Source organism: Rhipicephalus microplus, chromosome X, assembly GCF_043290135.1.
Source record: "Rhipicephalus microplus isolate Deutch F79 chromosome X, USDA_Rmic, whole genome shotgun sequence".
In the NCBI taxonomy this organism is placed as follows: Eukaryota; Metazoa; Arthropoda; class Arachnida; order Ixodida; family Ixodidae; genus Rhipicephalus; species Rhipicephalus microplus.
The window spans coordinates 212559465-212570175 of NC_134710.1; positions in this window are offsets into that span (position 1 = coordinate 212559465).

A 10711-nucleotide genomic window follows, 5' to 3' on the forward strand; every position below is an offset into this window, starting at 1 on the left:
TTCTTTCTCTCTGGCAATTACCCCTTATATTTCTACATGAGCTATATGCGGGCGCCCAGAACCTATGCTTTGTTCATTTATTTGCAATTTTCTTATGGTTCAAAGATCGAGGAAAAAGAGAAAGAACTGTGAGCCAATTCAACCACTCTTTGAAAATAATAATTTTCATCGTTCAATACCACAAACTTTTTTTGATCAGGCCGCTTTTCGACCATTTGGCTACAAACTGGGCGATGGATTGAACGGCTTGGCCAGTATGGCAACTTTAAGCTTGAGTTCTGCTTCATTTTTTAGTCCACCCAATGGCTACCCTCGTGGCGTTGAATCGCGATGATTTACGGACAGGCAAGCGGACTTCCCACCAATACCCTTATGCAGGACGTTTTTAAATAGGTAAAGAAGATATTAGGTAAAAATGCTACATCTCAGTCACCTGCTGCTGGCGCCTGTCATATTCGTGCACGAACAGTACTGGTCAAGAATATTTGTGGCACCTTGTTCAACAAAGACTCAGTTAACCTTTTTGCTATCAACCCAAGGGCAGTCATATATGTTATCCTTCTCTCTTTGAGCTATCAGAAAGCGAAAATAACTTAGCAGCAAGGGTGCCAGTTGGATTTCCGTGTACTCACAGACTTTTTCGCAGTTTGGAAACCAGTCTATTACTTGCTCTGATAGCTACTGGCGTGGTTCACATTGCGGTTATTTGTTTAATTTTCTACTTTGCGTAGCTGTTTGTTTAGAGGATGTCGAAGGAGATCAAAGCACTTTTTGACAAGATTAACCGGAAACTTTGAGAGGATTTCATATATTTCAAGGAAACCATCGAGTTAGATTTTCGCAAGGAACTAAGGGATAATAAAACGTTTTTGGCTACGGTAAACTAGAAAAATGAAGCAATTGGGAAAGAAAACCAAGTCCAGAGGACCTCAAATGCTGAATAAAGGTGTAGTGCCTTGATTTCGCGTGGTAGGAGAATGACCTTGAGAATAGAACACTTCTGGACCCTCGACGATGCTCTAGTGTTCAAAGTGCTTGACTGGTGACCCGAAGGTCGCGTGATCAAACCCCGGCTGCGGCGGCTGCATTTTCCATGGAGGCGAAAATGTGCGAAGCCCGTGTACTAGACTAAAGTGCACGTTAAAGAACACCAAGTGGTCTAAATTTCCATACCCCTCTACTACGGCACCTCAAATAATGAAATCGTGGCGTTGAGATGTCAAACTTCAGATATTCTTGTTAGAGTACATTGGGCTGAACGGTATTCACAAAGGGCAATTGGCAAAATGAAAAGCACGCCTTGCTAGTCTTCCGGAGACCTTGTTGAAATGATAATACATATTGGGAAAAAGGTGGGCGGGCCACCTACTTGTTGCGACTGATATCAAATGAACACAAAAAGTTCCATCGGCCCAAAACCCATACAAAAAAAATTGTGGTTAAGCCATTCAAGTAGAGATTTGATTTATATGATTGATATGTGGGGTTTAACGTCCAAAAACCACCATATGATCGTGAGAGACGCCATAGTGGAGGGCTCTGAAAATTTCGACCACCTTATGTTCTTTAACGTGCACCCAAATCTGAGCCCACGGGCGTACAACATTTTCGCCTCCATGAGAAATGCAGACGCCGCATCCGGGATTCGATCCCGCGACCTGCGGGTACCTTAGCCACTTAGTACCTTAGCCACTATACCACCGCGGTGGGACATTTGAGCACAAACAATGGCCCGAGAATTTTTTTATGAATGCGTGCACAGCAAGCCTGCACCACCATGGTGGTTTAGTGGCTAAGGTACTCAGCTGCTGACCCGCAGGTCGCGGGATCGAATCACGGATGCGGCGGCTGCATTTCCGATAGAGCCGGAAATGTTGTAGCTTGTGTGCTCAGATTTGGGTGCACGTTAAAAACCCTAGATGGTCAAAATTTCTGGAGCCCTCCACTACGGCGTCTGTCATAATCATATGGTGGTTTGGGGACGTTAAACCCCACATATCAATCAATCAATTCACAGCCAGCCTGAAGTGCTTTGATCTCCGTATTTACACCCGGTAAAGGTGTTCGCAAACGAAAATATGTGCCCGGAATGGAAGCGGCTTCGTAAATAGGCTACTGCGCTCAAGTGCGAGAGTGGTTGGAAGTATGTCTGCATCGGTTCTTGATAAAAAAAATCTTAGCGTGGTATACTGAAAACTCACCGAACACGCAACTTGAAAAGAGTGATGACGTAAACATAATGAACACTTCTTCGTGCAGCGAAAGAGGCTGTGTTGTGGGCACATAGGGCGCCACTGTCAATGAGAAATTCGGTTGTTTGTTTCATGCTTAGTTTTCGTTGCCAAGTGAGTCAAATGCCACGCATGCTCATGAAATTGCGTTTCTGTTCATGAAATCTTTGTTATAAAATGTCGCTACAAATTTTGGGCGTGTATGTTGTTTTGGTTACAGTTTTATCGCGATAGAATATATATGGACACTCTCGGCTTGATTTTGCTGCTGGTGTCACCGTAACTCACCATACTGTATGTAATATACAAATAAATATACATATTGTAATGTAACGGTGAAGGCAACCTTTATTAGGCCCAGAGAACACGGTGAAGTGACCACACCCAAGGCACAGAACTCAGCCAAGCCAAATCCCCACAGCAGATGAATATGACGACATCTCATGATGATGAATATGTGTAAAGATAGTAGATGTGCTTAATGAATGCCTACACTAACTCCCCCCCCCCCCCACGTAAAAGAGGTCATCCTGACCGCAGTTCTGGCTGCAGTTTAAAGCGAAGAGGAACGCCGTATGAAAGGCTTCATGCGGGATACGTGGACTATTTCTGCTGCCCTGTAGCGGTGGTCCATCGGAAGAAGAACGGGTGCCACGCGATAATTCACAGGAGACCTTTGCTTCAAGACAGTGTAGGGGTCAATAAATTGTAATAGAAACTTCTCGCACAGGCCGGTGGTGCGAATGGGTGTTGATTGATTTGTGGGGTTTAACGTCCCAAAACCACCATATGATTATGAGAGACGCCGTAGTGGAGGGCTCCGGAAGTTTAGACCACCTGGGGTTCTTTAACGTGCGCCCAAATCTGAGCACACGGGCCTACAACATTTCCGCCTCCATCGGAAATGCAGCCGCCGCAGCCGGGAATCGAGCCCGCGACCTGCGGGTCAGCAGCCGAGTACCTAAGCCACTAGACCACCACGGTGGGGCGCGAATGGGTGTAAGAAGGAGGACTTTGTCGCCAGGGCTGAAGGACACGGCACGATGAGAGGCATCATATTCAAGCTTCCGATCCTGTTGCTTGGCTTCAGTGTTCACGCGAGCCAGCTGGCGGCAATGAAGTAGACGAGACACGTATTCTTCATTTGAAGCTGAACATGGTTGGACAGGCGCAGAGAAGAACGAAACATCGAGGAAAGAAGAGGGGAAGCGACCGTGGACGAGGTAGAACGGCGAGTAACTGGTTGTGCGGTGTACAAAGGTATTATACGCAAATGTGACAAATGGCCAAATGGTGTCCCAGTTTCTGTGGTCGGGTTTGATATACATCGCTATCATATCTGACAGTGTGCTTTGAAAACGCTCAGTCAAGCCGTTCGTCTGAGGATGGTAACTGGAGCTTGTTTTGTTTGTAGTGCCGGATGCCTTGAGATCTTCTTCGACGAGTTCTGAAAGAAATACTCTTCCACGGTCGCTCAGGATTACACGAGGAGCTCCATGTCGAAGGATTTTTCCTTCACATTCAGGAAACCACACAAAGGCGACGCCTGATCCGAGCAACTTGTGCAATGGTGAAGCTATTGAGGCGAAGTCTCGAATGAATAGGCGAAAATAAGAAGCGAGGCCGAGGAAACTGCGCAAATCTTTGGCTTTTAAGGACGCGAAAAGTGTTGGACAGTGGAAATCTTGTCTGGATCGGGACGAATACCGTCCTTGTTTACGATGGCGCCTAACACTTTAATCGTCTTGCTCGCAAAACGGCACTTCTTGGTGTTCAGGTGAAGGCCGGCGTTTGCAAGGCCCGTAAGAACTTCTTCCAGTCATTGCAAGTGCTAAGGAAAGGTTGACGAGAAAATAACGATATCGTCTAAATAGCACAAGCAATTCTTCCATTTCAAGCCTCGTAAAACTGTGTCGAACATGCGCTCGAATGTTGCTGGAGCATTGCAAAGGCCGAATGGCATGACGTTAAATTCGTACAGCCCATCTGGTGTTGAAAACGCTGTCTTTTCTTTGTCATCCTCGTGCATGGGTATTTGCCAGTAACCTGAATGCAGGTCTAGGCTTGAGAAGTACTCGGCACCTTGCAGTGAATCCAAAGCATCGTCTATGCGCGGCTTGGGGTAAACATCCTTGTGGGTAATCTTATTAAGTGCTCTGTAGTCCACGCAAAATCAAACGGAGCCATCTTTTTACTTACTAAAACAACAGGGGATGACCAAGGACTCGCGGAGAGACGTATAATATTCCGTTGCAGCATATCGGCTACATTTTCTTCAATGATCTTACGCTCGGACGAAGAGACGCGATATGGTCGACGGCGTACGATGGAAGTGCCATCGGTCTGCATACGATGCCTAGTAATGGACGTCTGTCTCAGAGATGAGGAATGGGCATCAAACATTCTCCTATGCTTTTGTAGCAAGGCAAGGAACTCATCTGTCTGTGAAGAGGTCAGTTCTGGACTAATAGTCGCAGCAAGAACAGAAACGCTTGATGAACGTCAACTAGAAGGAATGTCAGAACACGCTGGCATAAACGGGACAACAGAGACAGGTTGGGATTCAGTAACACAAGCCATTGTGGTGCCTTTAGGAATGAGAATTTTCTCAGACGTCTGGTTTGTAGCATAGAGAAGTCCGGAGCCATTGTGGACTCCGTGCTAGACCTGAATCAAGGGCTATACCTCTTGCGAGACAGCGTGCAGATGGTTGGACAAACACGTCACCAGAGGCGATCACATTAGGAGTGATGGTAACTGTTTGCTGATGACCAGGTGGTAGCTTGGTATCTTCAGCAGCGAGCAAGCGAAGGGGCTTGTCATCCGCTTACAGGGCATAGTCAGTTTACATCATATGAACAACATTTTCTCGACAGCAGATGGAAGCGTTTGCCGTAGACAGAAAATCCCAGCCTAATATAAGCTGGTGGGCACACGAACACAGCACAGCAAATTGCACAAAATGAAGAAGACCAGCTATGAAAACACGAGCGGTGCACATACCGGCAGGTCTAATGGCGTCCCCTCGAGCAGCGAGCAGTGTAGGTCCATCATAAAGGGTGGTGACTTTTCGCAGACGTGAGCACAAGGAACGATCAATCACAGACAAACAAGTACCAGTGTCTATTAAAGCGTCCACGTGCACACCTTCTATTAAAACGGATATCGTATTGAATGGACGCACTGGAGGAATTTCTGTCTTTTCGTTAGATGCAGCTTTTCCTCCAAAAGCTGCAGAGGTTAGTTTTCCGGGCGTTGGTTGGGGAATTGCGAGACAGGTCGCAATGGAGACGTAGAGCGGCGGAGGGGTGAGGGTGAGTGGCGTTTATAGTGGAGCGGTACGAAGTGTTTGGCTCAGATGTCGCAGTTGGAGACGGTGAGCGACGTAGCGGCGAATCATAAGAACGACGTTGGAAAGGGTACCAGCTTGTCCCGTCATCCCGTCCGTAGGTGTCGAATCCACGACGCTCGTCTTGCTGACGCTTCCGACAGACGCGTGCAATGTGGCCCCGATAGCCGCAGTAAGAACAGATCGGACGAGACGGCCGCCATGGTGGGTGAAAGGGCTGGCTAGGCGCACTCGGTGTTAACGAAGCCAGTGGGACAGGCGTCGAGTGTGCGGGCATGGTTTGTACCACGGGTGGTGAGCCAGCGAGGACTTGTGCATCCGTCGGCTGAAGTTGAGGTACTGGAGAGTCTACATACGCTGGCCCGGTCATGAACGCCAACTCCTCTTTGATAACGTCGCAGAAAACAGTGTTAGAGGGGGAGATGGACTCGGTGCCATTGAGAGGCCAAAGATTGCAGCTCTTCCCGTATAATTGCCCGGATCATGGCACGCAATGAGGCATCAGTCGTTGTGGTGTTTTCAGCACTGTCCGGCGGTAACCGTTGGGACTCAGGTTCCTCTAGGCGTTGTCACGTGGCAAAAAACGTCAGCGACTGTGGTCGGGTTTTGTATGAACAAGGCATTGAACGTGACGCTGCCAATCCCTTTCAATAGAAGACGAACTCTCTCTGATTCAGACATGGACGTGCAGAAACGGTGACAGAGAGCAAGCACATCCTCTATGTATACGATGTGTAAGACTCACCACATTGTTGCTTGCAAGCATCCAGTGTCTTCTTCGCGAGAGCTGAACGAACCACCGGGGTGCCGAAAATTTGGCGAAGCTGTTGCTTGAAACGTGTCCAGGCCGTAATGTCCGTTTCATCATTGAAATCCATGTTTTCACTACGCCTGTCAGATAGAAAGAAACATGGCGAAGCTTGGTAGGATCATCCAAGTTGTTAGTTGAACTCGCTCGATGGAACTGGTCCAACCGATCCTCCACATCTTCACCTCGAAGCCCGGCGAACGTGGGCGGCTCACGCTGGTGCGTGGTCATAATCCACGATGTATAGGCTGAGGTAGCCGGGGCCGTGGAGGTAGACGCAGAAGCGTCGGTTGGCTCGTCCTGAGGCAAGTTACCGGACGCCTGGCACAAACGACGACCCGAGCGGAGCTCCAGGAGGCAGATTGGGCTGGTAGAGGACGGAAGATCGTAGAGTGTGGTGACCACTTGTGATGTAACGGTGAAGGCAACCTTTATTAGGCCCAGAGGACACGGTGAAACAACTACACCCAAGGCGCAGAACTCACGCAAGCCAAATCCCCCAGCAGATGAAGATGACCACTCATGATGATGAATATGTGTAAAGATAGTAGATGTGCCTAATGAATGTCTACAATATATATATATATATATATATGTGTGTGTGTGTGTGTGTGTGTGTGTGTGTGTGTTTGTGTGTGTGTGTGTGTGTGTCAAAGCAAGAAAAAAACTAATTCATGAAAAATTTGGGGATTCTAATGTGCTATTAAGAGTTTATTGCGAAAGCGAAATCCGGCTCCTAGTGTGCCCTTTAACGTTAAGTGCATACTAATAATATGATTTGTTACACCACACACACACACACACACACACACACACACACACACACACACACATACACACACACATACACACACACACACACACACACACACACACACACACACACACACACACACACACACACACACACACACGGTAGATTGTACCAGCGTGCGCGTGAATGGTATATATAGGTTTTCGATCTAAGCAAGAGTCGCAGGGCCTCCTAGATACATGCAGCACGCTTGCCATCTCGGAGGCCATAAAGAGTCTGACAATGCCTCACAGATGGCACCACATTATCTACCGTTTGCTGCTGGCTTGATCAACGCCTCTGAAAAGGAATTGCATGTTTTCCGCTAGGGGGATGTATCTGTCCAATTTTAGAGCTGTTTAAAAGCTCCTTTGTGTTTTTAGCGGAGATTGCTGCTCTATCCCAGCCTTTTTCGCCGTAGTTTGAGGCCTTAAAAATGCACCCATAACTCGCCAAATGGGCTGGTTTTCGTCGTGACACCTGTCGAAAAAAATCCCTTAAAGGGGCCATGACACAATTTTGTCAATAACACTGAAATGTATTCAATTGAAGAGCTTACTGCCTTACCAATTGAACGCCGCAAAATTTTAGGAATCCGTCCATTGCGAGTGGAGTTACAAAGGCTTGTCACGTGCTGCAATTGCATTCTCTCTCTTCTCGACACGAAGAAAGCGTTGGAAGCTAAGCAGGGAGGGGTGGCACGAGCAAAGAAACTACATCACCCACGCCTCGTGACCTTGAGCACTTTCTTCTTTTTTTCTTCGAATATGCGGCTTTTTCAGTGTGAAGCACGCACACGCGTGGACATGTAGCGGCCTCCCGCGGCAAGCTCTGTAACGAGGTTTCTCGCTCACGGACGATTCCACTCTCACAACCAACAGAGCCGAGCCGACGGCGGAATTTCTGCGACACGAGCTCTGACCACGGCGCGCGGAATCGCACTAAGGACCTCTGCATCTTGAGTGCGAGGCGTTAACCACTGCACCAGGGAGGACCTTCCTACAACGTTTAAACGGCAAGCTATTTATATCTACCACTTACCGCTGGTCACGGGCATCTCGGGGGAAACTACTATCATGTTTTCAGCAGTAGCAGCGAGATGACACAGCGAGCGCGCGTTGCCAGATTCTCATGACGCGGCGGCGCTCGCTCTCATCTCCCTCGCGTACTTCGCCCCGCGGAGAGGGGACGCTCTCGCGGGTGCTGGCTTATCTCGCAGTGGGGAAAATTGTAGTCTTATGGCTTTCCCGGGAACGATTCTGTTAGTTACCATGTGCACAAAGGTCAGTGCAATCGTTGTACAGTCTCCGTTTTCTGAAAAGGGCGCGCTTTTCAGAGATAGCGAAGTAACAACTGAGACGTTCATGTCTACCTGTGTTAGCGTTCATGTCTATCTGTGAATACGTTTTGTGCTTGATTTGTGCGTGAGAAAAGAGGGGACCGTTTTGACCTGCTTGCAATTCTTCGCGTGACTTTCCAATTTGTTGCTCTCGCATTCATTACTTCGCCTTTGCGGCAAAGCTGTGACTTTTTTTTCAATGGAGCAGCTATCTTGACTCTAAACATTGTTCGATAAGAATAATTGTCGCTAATTTTGTTGTTGACCTGTCACTCCAACGCACGCTTTTAGGATGCATGATTTTCGCGATTTACACAGTTTTATGCCCTTCTACGCACGAGTTCCTGTTGACCTATCAGCACTTAAAATGAGAACTTCTACCGTGAGTCCATAAGAGTTAATGCTTAATACGGTTGAGAAATGCGATTCACATCTTACTTTTATTAATCCTAACGTGCAGTCAACAGGCTGCAAACAGGATGATTTCTGTATATTTGTTAGTGATTTCGGCTTCTCGTTTTCTTTTATTGTGTGGACAGAAACATGGGTTTTGCCTGATTATGAAATACACCGGGAAAGTTACATAACACAGTTTCAATAGAGAATTGCCTCAGAACAGGTGGAGGCGTATACATGTTCAATAAACATGGTATCAATTAAGAACTGATTTATGATCTAGCTTTATGTACTTCAAATAGTGAGGTAATATGTTTTAAATATGGAAAGTTTGTTTTCGATGTCTTGTGTGGTCAATATGATGGTAATTTAAAAGATTTTTGGAGCATCTCAACGAGATATTTTCTCGTGTTATCACACAGTGGTATAAATTAGTTCAACGTGGTGACCTAAACACTGACGGTTCTTCAAATACATCAAAACAGGTTCAGTTTTGTACGCTTCTTGATTCATATTCGTTGTAAATCGTGACACTGCAACCAAGTTTCGTTTCAGCAACTAGCGCAACACTCAAAGAGAAGATCGAGTAAAGAGGGGCGCCTTTTTGTCCCACAAAAATATTCATCATATATATCTAGCGTTCCTGTCTTTTGACTATCGCCGCGTGGCCGGCGCTTTCAAGTCACGAACGACCTGCGCCTTATCAGGGGTACAATAGCCTTCTTGATAGGAATGTGGGCAGCGCTGAGTTTTCAAAATGTAAACGCAAGCCAGATAGTGGTTATGATTGATTTGTGGGGTTTAACGTCCCAAATCCACCATATGATTATGAGAGACGCCGTAGTGGAGGGCTCCGGAAATTTCAACCACCTGGGTTTCTTTAACGTGCACCCAAATCTGAGCACACGGGCCTACAACATTTCCGCCTCCATCAGAAATGCAGCCTCCACAGCCGGGATATTATCCCGCGACCTGCGGCAGCCCAGTACCTTGGCCACTAAACCACCGTGGCAGGGCCAGATGATGATTACACTAAAGCGCTTACCTGGGCCGGTTGGTACATGATTCGCTTCGTTGGATGATGATCATTCTTGTGGGACAAAAAGACACCCTTTCTTACTCAATCTTTTTTTTACATTGTACGTTAATAGACATTTAAACTTAACACGTGAAAACCTGCTTTCTGGGACAGTCAACCTAATTCCTAGTTATTTGCCGGGCTTGGTGGCACGCAAGCAACAATCATGCTTCAACGTTACCCGTTTCTTCTCATGCAGCTGCTTTCCGTGGTGTGCTGTTCACGTGTCCTGATTCCGCGCGAAGTCAACCGGTGGCATCCCGTGGTGTCCTCATGCCATTGCGGGCAGCACGCTGTCCTGGGGGAGGCTACGGCGTCGAGTGCATGCCTGTCGGAACACCTAATCCTGGCGACCCCTTCGACGAGTAACCCATGGCTACTACCTTGCGGTCAGCCTTGCCTAAAGCATGGGTGTCCCACCCCGGATCAATCTGTGCCACCTCCCCGTCCGCGAATGTCAGCTCCCAAGACCGGAACATCTAATCTGCCACCTATATGGCTGTCTTTCGATAAAACACGTGTGCATCCCGTGTCCGCTTCCAGTGGGCTTGGTGGCACGCAAGCAACGAGCATGCTTCAACGCAACCCGTTTCTTTTCATGCAGGTAACCAATTGCCACAGGCTATTTGCAAAGCTACTCATTTTTGCTGCGTTAGGCGTGCTACAAAGCCCACGCACTTTTATTACTATTGTTAATGATTGCGGTTCTGTCGTATC